This window comes from Ambystoma mexicanum, chromosome 1p (assembly GCF_040938575.1).
Source record: "Ambystoma mexicanum isolate Mex_15411 chromosome 1p, UKY_AmexF1_1, whole genome shotgun sequence".
NCBI classification, from domain to species: domain Eukaryota; kingdom Metazoa; phylum Chordata; class Amphibia; order Caudata; family Ambystomatidae; genus Ambystoma; species Ambystoma mexicanum.
The window spans coordinates 762,562,389-762,582,432 of NC_090921.1; positions in this window are offsets into that span (position 1 = coordinate 762,562,389).

Sequence of the window (20,044 nt, forward strand, 5' to 3'; positions counted from 1 at the left end):
ATAAAATATGGCTGGTGTTTTATCCCATTGTTCTCTCGTTTCCATGCGCCACTTTTCTTGAATATCCTGTATATAATCAACGGGATCTTCATTCTCACGCATCTTACGGGAAGTGATTGCTCCTATATCTGATGTGTCTGGGTACTGTACTCTCAGTGCCTGCCATAGCGCATGTCTGCAGTTTGCAAATGGCGCCCCATCATGCGATGTGTTTGTTATTGTTATCCCATGGAATCCCGCTCTCTTCCAAATGTCGTCCGCTCTATCTCCTAATATTGATATTAACAGGCCTTTCACATCTCCTACTGCTAGTTTCTGCCCTGCGGTGTGTTTTTCCATTTCATATATCCACTTACCCGCACCTCCACTTAGTGATGGGAGCCTACATTTTATATTTTCTTTATCCGTATGCTTCCATGGTACATACTGCGGTCTAACCCCTCCTCTCTCCAACAGTGGCATTAAGTTGTGTCCTGTATCACCCTTTATGTTCCATAATATTGAGTCCTCACACCCCTCCTCCTCCCCTATTTCCCTTACCACATCAAATTCTTCCTTGCTACCCCTCCTCCTACCTACCTCTCCTTCCCTTCCCCTTTTTTCGTCATCCTCTGTGCTTAATATGGGTATGCTTATCTGTCTGTCTTGCCTGCGGCTAGGGAGGTCTCTAAGCCGGCACGCATAGGGAGTCACTTCGTCCATGAATGGCGCAAGCTTTATTTTGCGCAGCGTGCGTGTGGTTGTTGAACATGTAGGGTGCGATGGGGGAGGGCGTGATGGAGATGGCGATGGTGTGGTTTCATGGGTTTGTTTTTCCACTAGTTGTTGCACCCTCTCCTCACTTTGTTCCAGCTCCTCCCTTCTCTTACGGATCCATGGCGAGTCTATATTGGTTCTAGTGAGGTACAGCTTATCTAAGCTTTCCCTTTCACTCTTTCTTCCTACCCTTTCTACTCCTTCTTCCTCCTCACTGCAAAAATCATTCATAGATGGTATCCCCCACTCTGTTCTTTTCCCTTTTACTGTTACTGTTTCTAAGTCTATTCGCTCCATTTCTCCTCTTCCTTTGTTATCAACTGTTCCCCCGGGTGTTGATGTTGTCGCTACTTCTCTACTTCTATATACATCCCCCCATTTTTCACTCTCCTTATTTCTCCCTCCTCTTTCCCCATCACTCCTCTCCTCCATTTCCCTACTATTTTCCTCCCTTTTCCTTTTTAATTCCTCCATCACTTCGTTGCTCATCTGTTCCAATATTCTTTCATCTTCTTTCTTTCTTTCCCATTTCACCCTTTCTCTTTCTATTGCTTTCTCTTCTTCATATTTCTTAGCTGCCTCTGATACTACCCTCCTCCTCCATATTTCCAATTCCCTTTCCTTTTCCTCTTCTTCCTTCTTTTTTTCTCTCAATACTACTCTTGACACCCTTTCTGCTGCTGCTCTTACCCTTCCATCTTCTATCCTTTGCTCCTCATTTCGTTCCCTTAATTTGTCCAATTCGTTTTTACTCTCTTTCCTTTTCCTCACTCTCTCTTTTTCCCCCTTCTCAAGCTGTGTTAGTAATTCATTCTGCTCATCCCTTAGTTTTGCCAATTTTTCCTCCAAAATCTCTTCTCTTTGTGTTAGTAGCTCCTCCCCCTTCATCTCACTCTCCCTTCTACTATCCTCGCCTGTTCTCTTTACAGCCTCCCTTTCTTCTCCCGTTAGTGAACCCCGTAATTTTAATAATATCTGTGCAGCTACCCACTCATCATGTCCTATCTCTACAATCTGTTCTTCTCCAATCCTCCCCTCCCCCACTATCTTCCTGTGAGCCACATATGGTGGAGGGCTGTAAGCCGGGTTCGAGTATCCTTCAGCCGCCCTTAACTGTCCTTCCATTTCTCCTAGTTCTCTTAAAGGGTACAACCCTTCTCTCTCAGTTTTCACTCCCGGTGTTATGGGTATCTCGTTGCTCGGTTCCTTTTTTATGTCTTCTAAAGTGTCAATCTTTTCTCTTCCCTCTCCTTCATTTTCCGCATTCTTTTTCCTTTCACACCCCTTTTCCCCATCCGTTCCCTCCTTCATAATCTCCTTTACTTCCGGTGTTTCTCCCACAGAGAACATTCCATTTGGTCCTGGTCGGGATCCCTGGAACATCCTCCATAAGTTAAACACCTCCATATGGCTCGCCAACTTCTTCCCCTTGTATGTATTATGCAGATGGTTTAGCAATGAATGTTGGGCATATGGATCGAAACTACCATTAGGCGGCCATGGTGTTAACATTTTGTTATCCGTCCCCTGGGTCCACTCTATGCTGTACTTAATTAATTTCTCCCTATGGGGTGGCAGTGTTGTGCATATGTGTTGTAGTGGGGTAGTGAGGGTGTTCCCCCACCCTCCTGACCCTTTCCCAAATGACATAGTTGTGCCCTACTTGTTACTCCTCCCTTCGTTATCAGTTTACAATTTACAACCTTATATTGTTTACCTGGCCCCGTAAGTGTGGGGACTTACGACAATCCTTTACAAAGTATGCAATAATAATAAAAAAAAACAAGAAATAATAAAACACAAATATATATATATATGTATAATTTTGTATTGTATATTCCTTCCCCTACGGCCCCCTGCGGCCGAAGCGCACGCAGCCCCCTGTGGCTGCGTACCCCTTACGACGATCTTATACAGTCGTCCTTATTCCTCGTTCTCCTCCCCCTTTTACATTTGCCGTGGCTGGCGTTCTCCGTGCTCAGCCACGCCCCTCTCCCCTTCTCCTCTTCTAATCCACTCGTTTATTGTTTATCTTCTTATCCGCTCCCTCATCATTTTTCTCTTCCCCACCACTTTCAAAACTCAATGTTCCTTGTGCTCGTGATATCCTATAAAATCCCTACTGGTGACGTCACCGATGTCTCTACGCTACTAGTACAGTCTCATTATTAGTTTCAAAATACACTTGCAATTTATCCCCGCTAACCCTACAGCTGTCTTCCTGTCTCTCCTGGAACAAGGTAATCTCATCAATAATATAATTGGACTGCACACGCTGCGTCGCCTCGCGTGTGATACGCCCCTCAACAGGAGGGCTTAACCAGCCAATTATCTTCCGTATTTGGCAACTATGCAACTAGCTACCCCCTACAGGGAAACGTCATCTACCTATCGAGTTTCTTGCTCGAACAATAGGAAACCTCATCTACCTATCGAGTTTCTTGCTCGATCAATAGGAAACCTCATCTACCTATCGAGTTTCTTGCTCGAACAATAGGGAACCTCATCTACTCATTGATCAATAAATGCCAAATCGTAGGAAACCACACACGCCCACCCCTACACGTTAGTCGCGATTTAGGCCAATCAGTGTCTACGAGCGACCACACGTGATGTTTCGTGCTCCGCCCCCCTCTTTCACGTCACTGCTCTCGCACTCTTTTCACTCCCTTTCATTCCATTGCCAACACTATATTGTCAACCCTTCGCCGCGCACCTGTGCAACACCTCCCTCCTCCCTTATTTAATTCCTCCCCCCTCCCTCACAATTTCGCATTGCTCGTTGTGTGTGCCATGCTCACCAAGTTCTCTCGATGCAGGGCCGCTCAACTGCGTGCACCCCTCCAAGCGGCTCGCCACCTCCCCTCGTCTGGACCACGTCTGGACACTCGCCAACCGCGGGCGGGATACTTCTCAACCGGCTCCCGAGGGCCAATATCCGGATTGCGCTGTCCGGTCTTCTCGCAGCTCCGCGATGGTCCTGTAGTCCTCAGAAGGGGGCAACGGCAGAGGGGGCCGCGCCGCCGGGCCTCCTCGCAACGGGAGTGCCTGGAAAAAGTAAAAATAAAAGTCGATCTTAAACAGATCTCAGCAGTGCCTCCAACTTGTCGGGGGGAAATTCTGCCGGGGTCGGCCGGGCCGTCCGCAGACCTCCAGGCAGGGAGGCCCCAACTCCTCCCGTGTGTATCCCAGATAAGATGAGATAGAGTATGAGACGCACACAAGGAGCAAGGTGACTCTGCTGTTTATTAGACAAAACGGCAGGGATGGGTCAAGGAGCGCACGCGTTCGTCCTGACACACACACAATTGTGGGGCTCGCAGGCCCTTTTTACTGTATTATGACGCGCTACTTGCGTCACTTCAGAAAGTTAACAAAAAACCTATCGCCACTCTTAATTGGATGTTCGAGTGGTAGGGTTAGTATAGCACACATATAGAGAAAGATATTAGTGGATAAGGTGTAGTCAGGTGGTATATCTGGGTTGTCCCTACAATAAGATACATGAAAATTGTTACATGAAGGCTCCTGAGGATTGGCTAAATGTGCTGGCGTCAGTGATAAGAGCCCCAAGTTCTGATTGGTGCACCCGTGAGCTTCCCAGCCTGGGACCACCGTCGTTCCCAGCTCTCGGTGTACCTGTAAGTTGCAACAATGTTTCACTATGGGTACATGCAGACAATGTGAGGACTTATTCATAGCTAGACGGGGTACCGTTCCCACTGTTGCAGATGTCCATTGAGCCTTTCAAGTGTATCTGCCAGTGTCTCGTAGCGAGGGATCCAGACGCCTCTGTTCTCCAGGGTTTGGCATCTCGTCAGGTTCGGCTTGATCACGTGGGGAGGGACCGTGAAAGAGGCATAATTCTGCACAATTAATATTGTTTTTGTACTGTGCGTCTGGTTTAATTTGTCGGTGTGACTTTAACGTTGGTGCGCGGAGTGCGAGATTGCAACATCGTGCCTTTGATGATTTGCTCTTGGAACGTGGGTTTGCAACATTGCGACCTTGGCTGGTTGCTTCGCCAAGCTCATTCTGTAGGATCAGCAACTGACTCTTGTCTTGTTGATGTCCACGGGAGCTCTTGTTTGAGGCCTACTTTGGCCCGGTGCATAAGTTGTTCGTTTGGTGCACAGGTGCTTTAGGTTATAGGAGCATATAATTCCATAATCGGTATTGTCTTTATTATATTTCTCATCGTTGTACCTGATTTCAAAGAGAAGCGTGAGCAAGCTAATAAAAGTTCATGACGCGTCTTGCGTTTCTGCATTCTGAAAGCCTATATAAAAATAATAAAGATGCACGTCCGTGAATATGCCTGTCGCCTACGTCATAGCACTGAGTATATTCTTCGTGTAGGTTGGTGTGGGAATGTCCAGTGTGTATATTTGTACAGATGTGCTTCCCGTTGTCTAGGTCGTCATGGCATCTCTAACGACGTGTAGATTTTAGTCTAGTTGATCCGTGCCGCAGGTGTCGGCATGGCCAGTGCGGGCTGCTGGGCAAGCAGATGGACACATCCGTATGTTCCTGTACCAGGGTACCTGGTCGTCTGGTAAATGGGCAAACTCTTCTCGTGGCGGGTGTTTGGGTCGTGACCCTCTAGGCCAAGCGCGAGAGGTGAAGGACGGGAGCCTGGTTTTCCATTCTCCCACTTCAGTCCCCCCTCTGGTCGACTTGTCGACCACAAACATATCCTTCTCGTTATCTCCTCTTACTCGCCATATCTTGGTTATTCCTCCGAGATGTCCATAGTGGTTTACATGATCTTCAAATGACCAATACATATATTCACAGGTACCCCCAGGAGTACAATATACCCATCTTCCTATGTAGCTCCTGGGGTTTCTTGGGTTCTCGGTCTTTACTGACGGTGGGTCTAGATGGTTGGTAATTATTTGGGTGCGCAGCTTCTCCCTTTCCTGTATAATTACACCTGTATGCTGGCCGTCATCTGCTGGCATCAAGGGGTGCATTCCCACCATTTCCAGCAATTCGTCAGTATTGCGTGCCTTTCGTGCCTTCCAAAATCTAATTATGATCAGGGTAGCTCCAGCCAGTATGGTGCAGCCCACTATTATTTTCAGTCCATCTGACAGCCAGGATGGCATCCATGACCATAATAGTGAAAACCAGCTCTCATCCTTGTTCACACCATTGCTTTCATCCGTCATTTTAGAGTGCATTTGGGCTAATTGTGAAACTGCTTCTGTCAGTGTACCATTGTCAGCATCATTGGCAGGTATGAACGTGCAGCATGATTGTCCTATCTTTGCACAAACTCCTCCTTCCATTGCTGTGAGAAGGTCCAATACATATCTGTTCTGTAGTGCTACCATCCTTACAGCTCGCAGCTCTTCTTTTATTGCGTTGAACCCATTTACTGTAGAATTGATGGTCATCATTAGTTCCCATCTAGTTATTTGGAGCCATTTTGCGTTTGCGTAAGCCTGTAATCCCGGGTGTATTATTGAGGAGAAGAACATTGCTGCTCTGCTGAATAGTCTGTGTTCTGGCGGTATTGATGTTAGTGCCGTTTCCGACCTTCCCCATAGGTAATTTCCTGTCAGCGGCTCTCCTTGTCTTTTTCTTCTATTTAGGACAGTGTCATTGCTGTTGGTCCTGTTCCTTTGCTCCTCCTGGAGTGGTGCAGATCTCTTTCTTCTCTTATCCCCCTCATTCATTCTAGGAAATTTCGCCACATCGACGTGCTTCTTAGGTACCACTAGTGATGGTACATTGACGTGTACCATTGTGCACACACCATTCCACAGGGGAGGCAGTGTATGGTATGCCTTTTCTCCACAGGCCCAATAATGATCCATTATTACTGCTGTTCCTGCTCCCCCCTCAGGTAACTCCGTCACACTTGCGCAATTGGTGTTATATCCTACGTCCACCTCTCCTTTATGCTGGTAACATACCTTGGGCGCAGTCAACGGTAGTATCGTTATTGGGTCTTCATCTTCTTCTACCCATGTGAGCATTGGTACATACTTGATCCACGTCGTCCAACATCGGTGATTGTGTGTCTCGATGGTTGAGATAGTTTCTTTTGTTACCATGTTGCTGCCAATCACTCCTATCTCCCAGCTGTTATCCAGATACACCTTTCCCGTTATCGTCAGTAGCGGCCTCTCCCAGCATCCTTGTTTACCTGGAATTTCAGTGGCGTACCAATCACATGGTAGATACTTCAGTGTTACTTTCTGTGTTTCTCCTTTTGCAGGGCCACTTGTTATATATTTGAATGCTTCAGCATGTAAACTGGTCTTGTGATAACTCAAGTAGGTCTTGAGGAAGTTGTTTTCATATGGGTATGAGTCTCGTGTTTTCCATGTCATGTGCACTACAGTTCCTTGAAATCTTCCTTTCGTCTGGAACAGTGCCAAGTATATTATGCACTGTGCTACCTTCTCATTTATTTCTGTAGCAACAAATGTTCGTGACGCACTCATGGCGTATGGTATTAATGAGCAGACGTAGCAGCTATCCTCAGTTGTCTGCTTACCAATGCGGGTCATGTGTTGGTACCATATATTGTTTGTGACGTGTGCTGAATCTTGTACATAATTATCAATACCTTTATTGTCTGAGTATGTGCTGCGTTTAACTCTATTTTTCTTTGGTGTAATGTTACTACTACCACCTGACGTAACACCTGTTGCAGCAAGGAACGGGGGTATATTAGGTTTGGGTGCAGCAACAAAATTGATAGCACAGCTATACTGCCATACAGAAGCAGCCAAAAATCCGGTGATTATCAAAATCCCTATTATTTTTATTACAATTGCTAATCTCACCGGCATTTTGCTCTTACCTTGCTGCAGTCCTGGCAGCTTATTCTTGCGACGTTAAAGTTGCCCGCCTAAAAATTCTCAGAAATGCTCGTTTTAAATGTTAGTTTTGTTTTCTTTAAGCTCTCCCTATCAAATAGTCATTCAGTGCCCAGGCGAAGAGCTGCTCCCACGCTACTCTAAGTGATTGGTCTCTTAAGACCGGCAAGTATGGGCGGAGGTGGGGCATGTAATATTCTATGGCCAGGAGGAAGGCTGTGTAGTAAACACGTACCCTTCTTCTTTTTAGGTATGTTGGCCTTTTTATTTCGTATACAAATTGGTGTGACAATTCTTCTGGGTAGTTATCGTCTGGGAGTACCATCTACGCCTGGACAGTGGACTTTGTTAGTTATCTTTCTACTTAACAATACAATAATACGCAGTTCCTGTATGTGCGAGAGAGAAAGAGAACATTCACGTGTTTACATGTGTATTTGTGCGACCAAGTTCTTTTAGTTTATGTTACAACTGTCCTGGGGGGGGGATGGCGTAATTATTTTTACTCTTTGAACGTGTGACCATGGGGTGGGCAGTGTAGTGCTCACCCCTTTCTTCGTCAGTTATCGTCTCTGGGGTGTCTGGGTAGTGAGAAGGTAAGGGAACAATTGGGTCGTTATCTGTGGTAGAACTTCCTTCCGCTGTCAGGGATGTTGTTGCTGTTGTTCCAATGGACCTGTCGTTGGCGCTGGGGCGGGTCTGCAGTTTGTATATCTTTACATCATGTAGGTGGTTCCAAGCACGCTTATCCTTTAGTTTTACTGCTCTTGTTGATACGTCTTCTACCAGATGTGGACCGGTGAACCTTTTATCGTTCCATCTTCTATTGAAATTGCGAAGTAGCACGTGGTCACCTTTGGCAATTTTGCACAAGTTCTCTTTTTCTAATTCTGTACTGGCGCCTTCTTCTTTATCTCTGGTGGACCCGCCCCGTGTGCGCTCGAGCTGTTGAGACACAAACACAACACTAGTAATCAAAGATGACACATATTGATACATTTCATCACCTAGTATATTCGCTGAACTTTCGTGGTCAGTGAATGCCCTTGACGTTGGCGTTAGAGGAAGGCGCATTTGACGTCCAGTAACCACCTCGTGTGGGGTGAGGTGGTGGTCGGACCCTGGCCTGTTCCTCAGCTCGAACAATGCTAACGGAAGGCAATACAACCAACTTTTCTTTGTTGTTTGTTGTATCTTTGCAATTGCCTCCTTCAATAAGCCATTTAGGCGTTCACATACGCCATTAGCCTGTGGGTGATATGCACATGCAAATTTGTGCTTTATGCTCAGCAGGGCTGTGATATGTTGGAACATTTCGTTTGCGAAATGTGGGCCATTATCTGATCTTAATACTTCGCACACTCCCCACCTGGGGAAGACCTCTCTTACTATGAATTTGGCTGCTCTAAATGCATCTGGGTGTGAACAGGGCCCTGCTTCAATCCACCTAGAAAATGGGCATACTACTACAATCATGTATCTATTACCTTGACATATGTTGATCATATCAACATAGTCAATGTGGAGGTGCCGAAAGGGTCCTTCTGGCCGGGGTATGGTACCTCTTATCACTTTTAGGGTATGACCGGCCGTAAACTGTTGGCATGTGAGACAATTGCTGATATAATTTGAAACATGAGAATTTAACTCGGGACAGAACCAATCATCTCTAATTCGTGCTGCAATTATTTCCTTGCCTGTATGGGCTGGGTGATGTAATTGGCTCAGGGCGGTATTTAAAAGTGCCAATGGTATTACAACTTTCCCAGTACCACTCTGGCGCCATAGTGCGTCGGTTGGTGACATTGTACATCCTCTTTTTACCCATATTTCCTTTTCGGCCATTGGTGCTGCTGCTTGTAATTCCATAATCTGTGTGGCTGGGAGATGGGTATACCCTTCTCTTATTAACATCTCCCTAGCCATTCCCCTCCCTCTCCCTCTCTGTGAGTCTGTGGGGTCCCATATCTCACCAAAGTATGCAGCATATTTCGCATGTGCGTCTGCTGCTGCATTCCCTTTTGAGACATGGTCTTCACCATTGGTGTGTGCGGTGCATTTTACTAGGGCTAGCTCTTGGGGGTCGTTTATTACTTCAATTAATTCAGCCAACAAGAGGGCATGTTGCACTGGAGTGCCGTCAGCTCTCCTAAACCCTCTTCTCCTCCATTTTGTTAGCCCTGAGTGGACAGTGGATGTTACATATGCACTGTCGGAATATATTGTTACACGTTTGTTAAAACTTTCTTTCAATGCCAATATTAGTGCAACTAGTTCAGCGGCTTGAGCAGAGTAATGCTGTGGTAACTGTACACATTTCATAGCCACACACACCGGAGCCTCCATCATTTTTACCACTGCTGCCCCAGTTCTCCTTATCCCATCTCCTTGATCAATAGTTGATGACCCATCAATAAACAAAAGCTCACCTCCCTCTAGTGCATTCTCTTCAACTTTTCTAGTACATGAATACATTTCATTTAGTTGGGTGCAGTCGTGGGCGTAATCTCCCTCCTCAATTATTTCTGCTAGGAATCTTGCAGGGTTAACAGTGCTACATCTAACAATCGCTAGTTCAGCCCTAGACAAAATGATCTCATAACCTGATGCCCTTTGTGTCGTTAGTGTGGACTTGGGTTTATTCAATATTGCAAATAATGCATGTTCCACAAACAGTGTAGTTGGACACCCCATTGTTATTGCTGATGCCTTTTCTACTGCAAAAGCAGCTGCAGCGAGTCCTTGTTCGCAAGGGAAGTGGCCTAACATCACGGGATCTAAGTGACCGCTATAAAATGCTACTGGTTTATAGCCCATGCTTGTTTTATGGGCCAATACTGCTTTCATTACTGCTGAGTCGCAATGTGAAAATATAAAAAATCGTCGCTCATAGTCTGGGGATGCCAGTACTGGAGCTGTTGATATCGCGTCCTTCAATTCGTCAAATGCCTCCCTCATTTCCATAGTCCACCCCAACCTTTTCTCCCCTTTATTTGCTTCCTTCAACCCCTCAAGCAGGGGTCCTATGTATGAGCTGTAATCAAACACCCATGCTCTACAGTAATTGCATAGCCCCAAAAATTGCTGCAGTTCTCTCACAGTCTGTGGCATGGGAGTGCTTGATATGGCCTGTGCTCTTTGTGGTGCAATATTTCTTCCATATTGGGATATCAGTTGGCCAATGTACAGTACCTGTTCCTGACAGTATTGTATTTTTTCCATGTCTACTTTATACCCTTTTTCAGCCAATATAGTCAACATTTTTAAAGAGTCCTCTCTGCATTTACTTTCATTTGTACTGCAAATTATTATGTCATCCACATATTGTAACACTGTGCTTTCCACCTCAACGTTACCCAAATCCATCTGTATAACTCTATTGAAAATTGAGGGTGATTCACAATACCCTTGTGGTAACCTGGTATGTTTCCATTTAGTATTTCGGTAAGTGAAACTTGTTAGATCTTGTGAGTCGGGGTGTAGTGGTATTGAGAAAAAAGCATTTTTAAGATCTATTACTGTAAATCGTGATGCCTCTGCTGGAATGCCACACAATATTGTGGCCGGGTTTGCTGTTACTGGATATTCTGCTTCCACTATGTTGTTCAAGGGCCTTAGGTCCTGTATGAAGCGCCAAGACCCCCCTTTAGCCTTGCGCACTGGGTACACAGCCGTGTTACATGGTGATTCTGAGGGGACCAATATGCCATTGTTTATAAGGGCCGTTATAGTTTCATATATGCCCTCATCTGCCTCTTTTGACAATGGGTACTGTTTTACTCTTGGTAGTATTGCACCTTTTTTCAATTTTATCCGTACACCCCCTATGCTTTTAATGCATCCTACGTCATAAGGGCTAATGGTCCATAATGATTTGGGCACCTTTGCCATATCCTCCTTAAAGAAGGGGACTGGGGTGCATGCAGGTGCCTCAAGTGCCATAGCAATTTTCTGCGCTATATGTTTGTGAGCCACTCGTAACCATATTTCTACACTCATCATGAACACCATTTCCCCCTCCTCTTTTTCTTCTGAAAACAGTTCCTCATCTGACACCTGGGTCAACCTACATCCTTCTGCTAGTGCAATCACTGCCCTCCATGCTCTTCCTTCTTTGTCTTGGGCGTGCACAGCAATATACTCAGCTGTTGTAATAATGCTTTCAATGTCTATTGCAAACACTTTTCCTTCCTGTTCATTAACAGGTGTTTCTGGTCGGAACAGGTAAGCTGCTGGCCTCCTCCATATTTTACCTTCTATCCCTGGCATCCATGCAATTGCCATGTCTGTCCCATACTGGAATATCTCAACATCTATTGGTTCCGCCCTAATCGCTGTCTGCCCACAGTATGCTTGCATAATCTGTCGTGCTGCTAGCATGTTAATCCCTGGAGTAGAGCAAATTATACCATCCTCTGTAAAGGAGATTGTCATATTTAACCTATTCATTATGTCCCTCCCCAGTATATTTACTGGTGAGGCACTATAATACAATAGTGGAACTGACAGATCGTAATCTCCGATAGATAAGGGAACGTTATCAGTAAAAGGAACCAATCCTTTAGCCCCAGAAAATCCTTGGGTGTTCATGGCTTCGCCTGACATCTTAAATTTACCTTCCCTTATGCAAGACCGGGTTGCCCCGGTGTCAACAAGGAAAGATAATTTTTTGTCACCTATCGTTACCTCTATGCGTGGCTCCTCCGCACTATTAGGTGTTACTGACAGGATGGGACACACCAAGGCCGTCTGTGGGCTGTCCTATTGGGGGTACAATGATTGGCCATTTCCCGTGTAAGGGTTGTGTCCCAATACCGTCACCCTACCCAATTGTGTTTGTTCATTTTGGGGTTGTTGTGTTATCACTACTTGTTGTTGTGGCAGTGGCTGTTGTTGTGTTAATTGCTGTTGCTGCAGTGGCTGTTGTTGTGTTAATTGCTGTTGCTGCAGTGGCTGTTGTTGTGTTAATTGCTGTTGCTGCATGCCCTGCTGTTCTTGCGATGGCCTAGGTTGTGCCTGCTCATTCCATGCTGGTGTCCCTGGCCTGACCCTACACGTGCGTGACATGTGTCCTAGTAGTCCACAACTCCAACACACGGGTGGTTCTCTGTTTTGCCATGGAAAGCTCCCTGTGTTGTCCTGGTATATCTGTTGCCCTGTGGGGTATGAACTTCCAACTCCCCCCACCTGCTGTTGGGTATTATATCCGTATCCTCTCCCTCTCATAAATCCTCCTCTCCCTCTGTTATACCCATAATACCCAGCTCCTTGCATCTGGTACCCTCCTCCCACGTTTTGTGCGTGTAATTGTAGTGGCGGCATTTGCTGTATTATACTTTGTCGAGGTGCTATTAGAGCTGGGTCTTGTGCAGCCACTATTTGCGTGGGGCTTTGGGCCACTGTTGTGGGCGCAGTTATTAGTGCCCCCTCCATTGTATATTTAGTTAATTTTTTCTGTACTAGTTTGGCCTCTTCCGTTTTCCTGTCCTCTTCCTTTTGTTTCATTTTTCCTTGCCATATCCTGCAGTGATGTACTATTGTCAGCTGTATTTCAGGCCATGGTTTTACTTCCATTCCCACTACTTTCTTTAGTTGTTTCTGTACTCCTTCTGGGAGCCCTTGTACTAGTATATGATAAAATATGGCTGGTGTTTTATCCCATTGTTCTCTCGTTTCCATGCGCCACTTTTCTTGAATATCCTGTATATAATCAACGGGATCTTCATTCTCACGCATCTTACGGGAAGTGATTGCTCCTATATCTGATGTGTCTGGGTACTGTACTCTCAGTGCCTGCCATAGCGCATGTCTGCAGTTTGCAAATGGCGCCCCATCATGCGATGTGTTTGTTATTGTTATCCCATGGAATCCCGCTCTCTTCCAAATGTCGTCCGCTCTATCTCCTAATATTGATATTAACAGGCCTTTCACATCTCCTACTGCTAGTTTCTGCCCTGCGGTGTGTTTTTCCATTTCATATATCCACTTACCCGCACCTCCACTTAGTGATGGGAGCCTACATTTTATATTTTCTTTATCCGTATGCTTCCATGGTACATACTGCGGTCTAACCCCTCCTCTCTCCAACAGTGGCATTAAGTTGTGTCCTGTATCACCCTTTATGTTCCATAATATTGAGTCCTCACACCCCTCCTCCTCCCCTATTTCCCTTACCACATCAAATTCTTCCTTGCTACCCCTCCTCCTACCTACCTCTCCTTCCCTTCCCCTTTTTTCGTCATCCTCTGTGCTTAATATGGGTATGCTTATCTGTCTGTCTTGCCTGCGGCTAGGGAGGTCTCTAAGCCGGCACGCATAGGGAGTCACTTCGTCCATGAATGGCGCAAGCTTTATTTTGCGCAGCGTGCGTGTGGTTGTTGAACATGTAGGGTGCGATGGGGGAGGGCGTGATGGAGATGGCGATGGTGTGGTTTCATGGGTTTGTTTTTCCACTAGTTGTTGCACCCTCTCCTCACTTTGTTCCAGCTCCTCCCTTCTCTTACGGATCCATGGCGAGTCTATATTGGTTCTAGTGAGGTACAGCTTATCTAAGCTTTCCCTTTCACTCTTTCTTCCTACCCTTTCTACTCCTTCTTCCTCCTCACTGCAAAAATCATTCATAGATGGTATCCCCCACTCTGTTCTTTTCCCTTTTACTGTTACTGTTTCTAAGTCTATTCGCTCCATTTCTCCTCTTCCTTTGTTATCAACTGTTCCCCCGGGTGTTGATGTTGTCGCTACTTCTCTACTTCTATATACATCCCCCCATTTTTCACTCTCCTTATTTCTCCCTCCTCTTTCCCCATCACTCCTCTCCTCCATTTCCCTACTATTTTCCTCCCTTTTCCTTTTTAATTCCTCCATCACTTCGTTGCTCATCTGTTCCAATATTCTTTCATCTTCTTTCTTTCTTTCCCATTTCACCCTTTCTCTTTCTATTGCTTTCTCTTCTTCATATTTCTTAGCTGCCTCTGATACTACCCTCCTCCTCCATATTTCCAATTCCCTTTCCTTTTCCTCTTCTTCCTTCTTTTTTTCTCTCAATACTACTCTTGACACCCTTTCTGCTGCTGCTCTTACCCTTCCATCTTCTATCCTTTGCTCCTCATTTCGTTCCCTTAATTTGTCCAATTCGTTTTTACCCTCTTTCCTTTTCCTCACTCTCTCTTTTTCCCCCTTCTCAAGCTGTGTTAGTAATTCATTCTGCTCATCCCTTAGTTTTGCCAATTTTTCCTCCAAAATCTCTTCTCTTTGTGTTAGTAGCTCCTCCCCCTTCATCTCACTCTCCCTTCTACTATCCTCGCCTGTTCTCTTTACAGCCTCCCTTTCTTCTCCCGTTAGTGGACCCCGTAATTTTAATAATATCTGTGCAGCTACCCACTCATCATGTCCTATCTCTACAATCTGTTCTTCTCCAATCCTCCCCTCCCCCACTATCTTCCTGTGAGCCACATATGGTGGAGGGCTGTAAGCCGGGTTCGAGTATCCTTCAGCCGCCCTTAACTGTCCTTCCATTTCTCCTAGTTCTCTTAAAGGGTACAACCCTTCTCTCTCAGTTTTCACTCCCGGTGTTATGGGTATCTCGTTGCTCGGTTCCTTTTTTATGTCTTCTAAAGTGTCAATCTTTTCTCTTCCCTCTCCTTCATTTTCCGCATTCTTTTTCCTTTCACACCCCTTTTCCCCATCCGTTCCCTCCTTCATAATCTCCTTTACTTCCGGTGTTTCTCCCACAGAGAACATTCCATTTGGTCCTGGTCGGGATCCCTGGAACATCCTCCATAAGTTAAACACCTCCATATGGCTCGCCAACTTCTTCCCCTTGTATGTATTATGCAGATGGTTTAGCAATGAATGTTGGGCATATGGATCGAAACTACCATTAGGCGGCCATGGTGTTAACATTTTGTTATCCGTCCCCTGGGTCCACTCTATGCTGTACTTAATTAATTTCTCCCTATGGGGTGGCAGTGTTGTGCATATGTGTTGTAGTGGGGTAGTGAGGGTGTTCCCCCACCCTCCTGACCCTTTCCCAAATGACATAGTTGTGCCCTACTTGTTACTCCTCCCTTCGTTATCAGTTTACAATTTACAACCTTATATTGTTTACCTGGCCCCGTAAGTGTGGGGACTTACGACAATCCTTTACAAAGTATGCAATAATAATAAAAAAAAACAAGAAATAATAAAACACAAATATATATATATATGTATAATTTTGTATTGTATATTCCTTCCCCTACGGCCCCCTGCGGCCGAAGCGCACGCAGCCCCCTGTGGCTGCGTACCCCTTACGACGATCTTATACAGTCGTCCTTATTCCTCGTTCTCCTCCCCCTTTTACATTTGCCGTGGCTGGCGTTCTCCGTGCTCAGCCACGCCCCTCTCCCCTTCTCCTCTTCTAATCCACTCGTTTATTGTTTATCTTCTTATCCGCTCCCTCATCATTTTTCTCTTCCCCACCACTTTCAAAACTCAATGTTCCTTGTGCTCGTGATATCCTATAAAATCCCTACTGGTGACGTCACCGATGTCTCTACGCTACTAGTACAGTCTCATTATTAGTTTCAAAATACACTTGCAATTTATCCCCGCTAACCCTACAGCTGTCTTCCTGTCTCTCCTGGAACAAGGTAATCTCATCAATAATATAATTGGACTGCACACGCTGCGTCGCCTCGCGTGTGATACGCCCCTCAACAGGAGGGCTTAACCAGCCAATTATCTTCCGTATTTGGCAACTATGCAACTAGCTACCCCCTACAGGGAAACGTCATCTACCTATCGAGTTTCTTGCTCGAACAATAGGAAACCTCATCTACCTATCGAGTTTCTTGCTCGATCAATAGGAAACCTCATCTACCTATCGAGTTTCTTGCTCGAACAATAGGGAACCTCATCTACTCATTGATCAATAAATGCCAAATCGTAGGAAACCACACACGCCCACCCCTACACGTTAGTCGCGATTTAGGCCAATCAGTGTCTACGAGCGACCACACGTGATGTTTCGTGCTCCGCCCCCCTCTTTCACGTCACTGCTCTCGCACTCTTTTCACTCCCTTTCATTCCATTGCCAACACTATATTGTCAACCCTTCGCCGCGCACCTGTGCAACACCTCCCTCCTCCCTTATTTAATTCCTCCCCCCTCCCTCACAATTTCGCATTGCTCGTTGTGTGTGCCATGCTCACCAAGTTCTCTCGATGCAGGGCCGCTCGACTGCGTGCACCCCTCCAAGCGGCTCGCCACCTCCCCTCGTCTGGACCACGTCTGGACACTCGCCAACCGCGGGCGGGATACTTCTCAACCGGCTCCCGAGGGCCAATATCCGGATTGCGCTGTCCGGTCTTCTCGCAGCTCCGCGATGGTCCTGTAGTCCTCAGAAGGGGGCAACGGCAGAGGGGGCAGCGCCGCCGGGCCTCCTCGCAACGGGAGTGCCTGGAAAAAGTAAAAATAAAAGTCGATCTTAAACAGATCTCAGCAGTGCCTCCAACTTGTCGGGGGGAAATTCTGCCGGGGTCGGCCGGGCCGTCCGCAGACCTCCAGGCAGGGAGGCCCCAACTCCTCCCGTGTGTATCCCAGATAAGATGAGATAGAGTATGAGACGCACACAAGGAGCAAGGTGACTCTGCTGTTTATTAGACAAAACGGCAGGGATGGGTCAAGGAGCGCACGCGTTCGTCCTGACACACACACAATTGTGGGGCTCGCAGGCCCTTTTTACTGTATTATGACGCGCTACTTGCGTCACTTCAGAAAGTTAACAAAAAACCTATCGCCACTCTTAATTGGATGTTCGAGTGGTAGGGTTAGTATAGCACACATATAGAGAAAGATATTAGTGGATAAGGTGTAGTCAGGTGGTATATCTGGGTTGTCCCTACAATAAGATACATGAAAATTGTTACATGAAGGCTCCTGAGGATTGGCTAAATGTGCTGGCGTCAGTGATAAGAGCCCCAAGTTCTGATTGGTGCACCCGTGAGCTTCCCAGCCTGGGACCACCGTCGTTCCCAGCTCTCGGTGTACCTGTAAGTTGCAACAATGTTTCACTATGGGTACATGCAGACAATGTGAGGACTTATTCATAGCTAGACGGGGTACCGTTCCCACTGTTGCAGATGTCCATTGAGCCTTTCAAGTGTATCTGCCAGTGTCTCGTAGCGAGGGATCCAGACGCCTCTGTTCTCCAGGGTTTGGCATCTCGTCAGGTTCGGCTTGATCACGTGGGGAGGGACCGTGAAAGAGGCATAATTCTGCACAATTAATATTGTTTTTCTACTGTGCGTCTGGTTTAATTTGTCGGTGTGACTTTAACGTTGGTGCGCGGAGTGCGAGATTGCAACATCGTGCCTTTGATGATTTGCTCTTGGAACGTGGGTTTGCAACATTGCGACCTTGGCTGGTTGCTTCGCCAAGCTCATTCTGTAGGATCAGCAACTGACTCTTGTCTTGTTGATGTCCACGGGAGCTCTTGTTTGAGGCCTACTTTGGCCCGGTGCATAAGTTGTTCGTTTGGTGCACAGGTGCTTTAGGTTATAGGAGCATATAATTCCATAATCGGTATTGTCTTTATTATATTTCTCATCGTTGTACCTGATTTCAAAGAGAAGCGTGAGCAAGCTAATAAAAGTTCATGACGCGTCTTGCGTTTCTGCATTCTGAAAGCCTATATAAAAATAATAAAGATGCACGTCCGTGAATATGCCTGTCGCCTACGTCATAGCACTGAGTATATTCTTCGTGTAGGTTGGTGTGGGAATGTCCAGTGTGTATATTTGTACAGATGTGCTTCCCGTTGTCTAGGTCGTCATGGCATCTCTAACGACGTGTAGATTTTAGTCTAGTTGATCCGTGCCGCAGGTGTCGGCATGGCCAGTGCGGGCTGCTGGGCAAGCAGATGGACACATCCGTATGTTCCTGTACCAGGGTACCTGGTCGTCTGGTAAATGGGCAAACTCTTCTCGTGGCGGGTGTTTGGGTCGTGACCCTCTAGGCCAAGCGCGAGAGGTGAAGGACGGGAGCCTGGTTTTCCATTCTCCCACTTCAGTCCCCCCTCTGGTCGACTTGTCGACCACAAACATATCCTTCTCGTTATCTCCTCTTACTCGCCATATCTTGGTTATTCCTCCGAGATGTCCATAGTGGTTTACATGATCTTCAAATGACCAATACATATATTCACAGGTACCCCCAGGAGTACAATATACCCATCTTCCTATGTAGCTCCTGGGGTTTCTTGGGTTCTCGGTCTTTACTGACGGTGGGTCTAGATGGTTGGTAATTATTTGGGTGCGCAGCTTCTCCCTTTCCTGTATAATTACACCTGTATGCTGGCCGTCATCTGCTGGCATCAAGGGGTGCATTCCCACCATTTCCAGCAATTCGTCAGTATTGCGTGCCTTTCGTGCCTTCCAAAATCTAATTATGATCAGGGTAGCTCCAGCCAGTATGGTGCAGCCCACTATTATTTTCAGTCCATCTGACAGCCAGGATGGCATCCATGACCATAATAGTGAAAACCAGCTCTCATCCTTGTTCACACCATTGCTTTCATCCGTCATTTTAGAGTGCATTTGGGCTAATTGTGAAACTGCTTCTGTCAGTGTACCATTGTCAGCATCATTGGCAGGTATGAACGTGCAGCATGATTGTCCTATCTTTGCACAAACTCCTCCTTCCATTGCTGTGAGAAGGTCCAATACATATCTGTTCTGTAGTGCTACCATCCTTACAGCTCGCAGCTCTTCTTTTATTGCGTTGAACCCATTTACTGTAGAATTGATGGTCATCATTAGTTCCCATCTAGTTATTTGGAGCCATTTTGCGTTTGCGTAAGCCTGTAATCCCGGGTGTATTATTGAGGAGAAGAACATTGCTGCTCTGCTGAATAGTCTGTGTTCTGGCGGTATTGATGTTAGTGCCGTTTCCGACCTTCCCCATAGGTAATTTCCTGTCAGCGGCTCTCCTTGTCTTTTTCTTCTATTTAGGACAGTGTCATTGCTGTTGGTCCTGTTCCTTTGCTCCTCCTGGAGTGGTGCAGATCTCTTTCTTCTCTTATCCCCCTCATTCATTCTAGGAAATTTCGCCACATCGACGTGCTTCTTAGGTACCACTAGTGATGGTACATTGACGTGTACCATTGTGCACACACCATTCCACAGGGGAGGCAGTGTATGGTATGCCTTTTCTCCACAGGCCCAATAATGATCCATTATTACTGCTGTTCCTGCTCCCCCATCAGGTAACTCCGTCACACTTGCGCAATTGGTGTTATATCCTACGTCCACCTCTCCTTTATGCTGGTAACATACCTTGGGCGCAGTCAACGGTAGTATCGTTATTGGGTCTTCATCTTCTTCTACCCATGTGAGCATTGGTACATACTTGATCCACGTCGTCCAACATCGGTGATTGTGTGTCTCGATGGTTGAGATAGTTTCTTTTGTTAC